The sequence below is a fragment of the Neovison vison genome, chromosome 13 (assembly GCF_020171115.1).
Source record: "Neovison vison isolate M4711 chromosome 13, ASM_NN_V1, whole genome shotgun sequence".
Classification (NCBI taxonomy): domain Eukaryota; kingdom Metazoa; phylum Chordata; class Mammalia; order Carnivora; family Mustelidae; genus Neogale; species Neogale vison.
Window position 1 is genome coordinate 96434870 of NC_058103.1, and position 6449 is coordinate 96441318.

The 6449-nt window shown below is 48.7% G+C and overlaps 1 non-coding gene across 1 annotated transcript; it reads right to left on the reverse strand.

The window, feature by feature from the left end:
* Positions 1-2592: 2592 nt before the first annotated feature.
* On the reverse strand, positions 2593-2684 carry TRNAY-GUA. Its single transcript is given in 2 exon segments — positions 2593-2628; positions 2648-2684. It is a non-coding gene; the product is annotated as a tRNA-Tyr (tRNA).
* Between the last annotated feature and the right edge of the window lie 3765 nt (positions 2685-6449).

Genomic DNA, 6449 nt, shown 5'->3' on the forward strand with positions numbered 1-6449 from the left:
AGTTTTATTTATAACCTGTTTAGAACCATTTAGCTGTCACCGGGGAGTGTCTGCATTAGAGGATTATATTGATCCAGGCATCAGGAACCCAGTTAGAGACAGTACTTGCTGAGAAAGGCTCCCCAGGGGTAAAGAGATGGGTGAGGTCTGAGGAGAGAAACAGTTTCAAGAGATCTGTGTTGCTCAGTCAGTTAAGCATCTGATTCTTGATCTTTGGGTCCTAAGTTCAAGCCCTGTGTCCTACTTACCAAAATATATTATTTTTAAGCAATGTCTACACCCAAACCAATGGAGGCTTGAATTCACAACCCAGAGATCAAGAGCTAGGATCCCCTCTAGGGATCTTGAGTGGAAATTTCCCTGTTCCCTATTCTTGTCAAATCTAAACAGAAGCAAAGCCTTCATTTGACATAAGATTTTTCTCTCGGCATTTGCAATATTTCTGTCTTTATCCGTCAGCTGACTCAAGCCAGGCAGAGACAAAAAAAGCATGTGCAGAGAAAATGATAATGAGTGGAGGTGAATACTGAAGTGCATGGACATTATCCATTTTTCTGCTGGCTATTCTGGTAGAATAATATACAGATCAAGTGATAAAGCCATGGTACCTTCTTTATGAAGATTCAAAAGAGATGTTAAGAAATCTTCCCCTTGCTTCTGAGGTGAGCAGCAATTAGAACCCTAGGGATATGATGAGAGTGGATAAAATTTCAGGCACAATTGTTGATATCTTCATTTCTTGCTAGTCCTGGGGTTATACATATGCTCTAGTGATATCATACATGGTAACACACAAAATCAACACCCTTCAAGTTTCCGTTTATTTTTCCTAAAACTGTTCTGCATCCACTGAACTCACTTGATCACAGATCTACTCTACTCTTCTAAAACTCAACCGAGTCCAGTGCACTGGCACTACCAAGAGACCTCCCATGTTTTCTACCCTGACCTCTACCTCAGCCTGAAAGATTGCATGGAATGTTCTATCTACCTCTATTGCAGTTTTCAAGATATTATATTGTAATTATCTGCTCCATCTATCTGATCCCTACAGACACTAAACTGTTTTAGAGCAATACCTTTATTTTAATCTCTATTTCCCTGGTACAGTTGCAGTACCTGAGGCAGATTAGGAGGTTATTAAACAACAACAAAAAAAACCTGTGAATAAAACATACCTGAACACCAGTCCTAAGGAGTGACAGCTCTTTTGAATCAAATGACATGGATTCTTGAGCTAAGAGGATGCAGGACTTACTATTCCCTTATTGATGAATACCTGTCTTAGTTCATAATTCTCAGAGTACATTTCTTAGCAGACAAGAAAAAAATTCTAAATGTAATGGTGGAAGCATTAGCTCGGTATATGAAGAGGTAGAATTCTAGAATGTCAAAGAGAGGCCAAAGATTCCATCCTTGATTGCATGACTCTAATTTTTGCATATGGTGATATTCAAACCTCAGATCTCTTTGTGGAGAAAAAGCTATAAAATCCTCATGTAGATCATCTGTGTGTGCCAAATGGTGTGAACAGAGGAGGACCACTGCTCTTACAACAAGAGCCACAAACCTTCAAGAGGCAAAAAATGCAGTACAAATAAAACCTGTACAAATAAACAAAACCAGTACAAATAAAACCGAGAAGCAACAGTTGAGACATGAGACCAGCCACCTAAATAGGCCATGGACAGTTATAACAGCCCTCTGAAACTGCATGGACAAAACTGCATTTGCGCCTGGGTGGCTCAGTGGGTTAAAGCCGCTGCCTTCGGCTCAGGTCATGATCTCAGGGTCCTGGGATCGAGCCCCACATGGGGCTCTCTGCTCAGTGGAGAGCCTGTTCCCTCTCTCTCTCTGCCTGCCTCTCTGCCTACTTGTGATCTCTGTCTGTTAAATAAATAAACTCTTTAAAAAAAAAAAAACTGCATTTGCATCCTACAAATGTCAGCTAAAGTGAAGTAGAGAATTGGCAATTATTTGAAAGTTCTCCAATGGCAATTCTGTACAAATACTACACTAAGCAGGAAAATGAGCAGTTTCTGTCTCTCTAGGTCAAAGTATGTACACAGCATCAGAGTCAGGAATAAAAACACACAGAGACAGAAAGAAGAGAACAGAATACCACTGGAGGACAGACACGGAGTGAAAGAGTAAAGTCTTCAAGAAGGATGCCATAGTTGACAGTGACCTCCTACGGTGGCCTATATGTTTGTGTGCCTCCAGGGCTTGCCCTGGGCAGCACCTGTTTGGCCACCTCTTTGGCAGGGATCCGTCCTTTTGGGCAAATGGGTGCTGATGGCAGAACACAGCACAAGTGGTGGGGGCATAAAACTGCAAAGTGCAGAGGGTGGTGGGGGAAGTGGCTGGTCAGGGCTGCTTCATAAAGCAGGAGCAAGGTGGACTGTTTTGAGCTGCAGGGCACGGGTCTGGTAACTGCGGAGAGATGGTGCAGGTGTGTTCCCTGGGCGCTGCACACACGTAGCTGTAGGAGTTCCTCCCGGAAAGTGATTTCCTGGCTTCAGCCTGTGTTGCTCGGCCTCTGGCACTAGCGGGTGGAGACCTTCACGGGGACCGGCAAAAGCGTCAGGCACCTCCTTCGAGCCGGAGTCGAACCAGCGACCTAAGGATGTCCACACACGCGTCTAGTCTACAGTCCTCCGCTCTACCAGCTGAGCTATCGAAGGGTGCGCGATGCCTGGGCTGAGTCATTGCTCTTTCTGGAAATGACGGGACCAAGACACCGGCCCGCCCCCAGGTGCACTTTGCCTCGGATTGGTCGGAAGTTCCCTTTGAAGCGAGCCAAACACGCGCTGCGGCCTGCCGGTAGCCAGGCACGCCTTGGCGGCGGTTTTCAAGACAAGATTTTCAAGGGCCCGGGTTCTCACCTGTTGCCTCCTTTCTCCTCTCCGAGTTCCTTTCCTCAGTGGGAAGGGTCGAGGGGAGAGTGGGCCGGGGGCCAGAAACCGGATTAGGCGGGAGGGGAAAGAGGTGTTGGCGAAAAGGTTGCGTGAGTTCGTGTGGGGCAGGGTTTGGGGAGTAAATGAAAGGCGAACCCACCCGGGTGGGCCCCGGGGAGGCGGCCGCGAACCGCAGGACCTGGCTCTGGTGGAGGAACGCCCCCTCTCAGGGCCCTCGGCCCCCTCCTCCAACCCAGGGTTCTGACGTGCCCGCTCCATCCCCACCCCACCCACCCATGCACCCGCCCAACACGCACCGGGCCCGGCTGCCCCCCAGGACGTCGGCTCACATTCGGCGCGGGGTCACCCACCGGGAAGTGATGGGAAAAGCTCTGGGGCTAGGCGGGGAGACCACGTCCACGGGGCCCGGGCGTCGCGGCCAGTGTGGCTCCCCTCCTCCCGCAGCTCCTGTCCTTGGCGCCCCTCCTCTGCGCACCGACCCGGATTCCTTTGGCAGGGGCGGCTGCTCGCTGAAGTAGCTCAGGGTTCTGTGGGCTTCCCGGAGGCGCACGGAAGACAAGAGGGGCAGAGATGCCCGGTGTGATCCCGGGTGGACTCGTTTGCTCTGGGTCAGGTCTTTCACAGACATTTCAGATCCCACCTGGTGTGAGCTCGTCTTCCCCAGAACACCTCACCCACCCAGCGAAGGTCCCCCAGAGGCCCGGCAAGCCATCTCCAGTTCCCTTGCCTGGAGCGAGTGTGTGATCACCTCCCGAGTGTGTATCTGCACCTGTGAGGACTGGAAGAGGGGCAGCGATTTTTGTGAAGTACCATGCAGGAAGGGTCAGCCTGGAAGACAGGGGCTCACCCTCCAGTGTGCTGCTCACCAGAGGCCACTGCCCCCTGACCACACCCTCCGACTAGATATTTCCCCAAAGCTAGGTTCCCAAAGATTCAGCGCCTCCACATGGCATTCAAGGTGCATAACCAAGAAGGCCTACATTTCTATCTTTGTTCCCTCTCCACTCATCTCTGCAGATGGTGACATTCACTGCTGGTTGTTCTCCGTGGCTGCAGAACTATAGGCTCCTCCTGAAGTCACTTGTGGGTGAAAGATCCCCCGGGGCTCCAAGCACCCCGGAATGGACCCCTTCTCAGGAGGAGACCCCCGGACCCAAAAACCAAGCCGAGTCCACTGATCAGATGCAAACAGCACGAGGTTTATTGAGTTGACACAGGTACCTGCGGGCGATCAAGTCTTAGGAAGACTCGCGCGCCAGCCCTTTGTTCAGGGCCTTTTTATGGGGTTTGGGGAAGCGAAAGCATACGTACAGAAGCAGAAACATAGTTACAAGGTTCTTATTGGCTGGTTTGAATGTAAGGCATACTCGGTGTTTGTAGATTGGCTTTGAAGGACCCCAGCGAGCGAAGAGAAAGGTGGGGAGGGGGAGTGAGGAGGAGGAGTTGGACCTTATTACTCAGCAGAGAAACATCCTGCCTACGTGACTAGGCCCACGTACCTAGGCGACCCCCCTTGCCTACATGACTATGCACATAAGGTATCCTGTTTAAACAGGAGACCAGTATCACCCCCTAAAAGCCAAGCGGTTACAGAAGGGCAAGAGAGCAGTTAAACAATTAACTGGGGGAAGGGTCTAACAGGGGAAGGGCGAAGCCAAACGATTACAGAAAAGCCAAGAAGCAGTTAGTTAATCAATGGCTGGGGGGGGTGTCTATATGCGGAGTCTTTCATTCCCCCCTTTTTTTTTATCATGGATAGAATCTTATATCCATTCGCTCTGGTCCTGTACCAGGTCAGTTTGGGATCTGGTCTGTCGAATTAGCTGATATTGCTGTGTCACCAGTGGTTTTGCAGCCCCAATAGCGACAATAAAAGTGGGATGTCCCACTACAGTAGGTCCACTCTCTGGGTCTGTGAAACCCGGGGCATAAGTGTTCTTAACATACTTTGTTGACTTCAGTCCCCATAGCTTCCCCAAGGATTTAACCCGAGTTGCCCCCGGGGGGATGGTTGTGAAGGCGGTCAAAGTAATTTTCTACGTCCTAATTGGCTGGAGTTCCCATTGCTAGCTTGCAGATGTTAGGGTGTACTAGCTGCAGGGCTTGCAGATGGGCTTGAGGAACTGAGTTATGTGTCTTTGGAAATTGGGCTATTGATAAGGTAACTTCTTTGTTGTAAATCTCAAGGACATTTGCAAACAAAGGGAGACTCCTGCCTTACAAGACTGTGATCTCTGCAATATAAACATTTGTTCTTTTTTTCAGGGCAGTCAGGGGTGCCTGTGAAATGTCATACATATTATCAAGGGGAGGGGTGGAGAGGGGGGTGCAAGGCGCCAGCCCCTGCTCCCTCTTCAGCCAGCCTCCTGAACAATTTTGACCCTTAAATCTTTAAGGTGGTTGAAGGTGGAAGGTCTTATCTTCTGTAACTTCTTCCTGCTGAATAGGGGCGTAGAGCTGTCCCTACCTACTCAGGTCAACATTGATCAGTGGAGGAATGTATAGGGGAGTTACGAAAGGCGGAGGCAGCTGAATCCAGTGCTGACAGTGAAAAAGTATCTTTGCGCATGGTAAGGATCATCTGTCGTGGTGAAGTCATTGCAGCGATGGAGTCTCGGCATCAAGTAGAGGAATAGCGAACAAAGCAACATGTTAAGGTTAATAAGGCGATAAGAATGAGAAGCCCGAAAAGGAGAGTTGGCCATAGCCCTCCTCCAAGCCAGGAACTTAACCAATCACTAAAAGAGAGAGAGGGATCTTGTAGAGCCTTAATCTGGGCATTTATATTCTTTATTAATCCTGTGACATTTTTGTGATAGTCTGGGATGTACACACAACATTCTGTCTTGATAATTGCACATATGCCACATGACATCCTCTAGTCCCAAAGATGGAACAAAAATGGATGCTAAGTGATTATACCATTTAAAAAATAGATCGCATCCATCTTTGTTTTAAGTTGGGGAGATTAGCTGGAGTTGTAATGGTTTTAGTAATGCGCCCATGAATCCAGGCAAATCCTAAGGTACAGTGACCTATCCACCCTGGAGGAAGCCAGGGCCACAGGTTTGTTTCACATATCCACTGGGTTCCATTTGGAGCTGGCCATCTAATGCCAGGTCGCCTTGCCCAGTCAGTAGCAAACCAGTCAGTAGCCTGGAGTACTGTTACTTGGGAACACATTTCTAGTGATAGCCATCCTAGATATCGTGCGTTCTTTGCCCAAGTATCACTCGTATGATTTCTTTGTTCCCAGCATAAAACTGCCTTCTGACTGAGCCGTCCAATCGTGGGTGTAAGCCACAGATATGCATCCCAGATTTGATATACACCATCCTTAGTAAGTTAAGGAGGGTTTTGTAACTTAGGCTCATATTTGATTGGGGAGTTATGGCTTGATAGCAATCCCCTTTCCTTCCAAATAGCTCCATGGGCATGTAGTACCAGGAAGGCATATTTGGAGTCAGTATAAATATTAATTCTTAGGCTTTGGCAATTGGAAAGTGCTAGTGAGCACTACAGTATACCTAG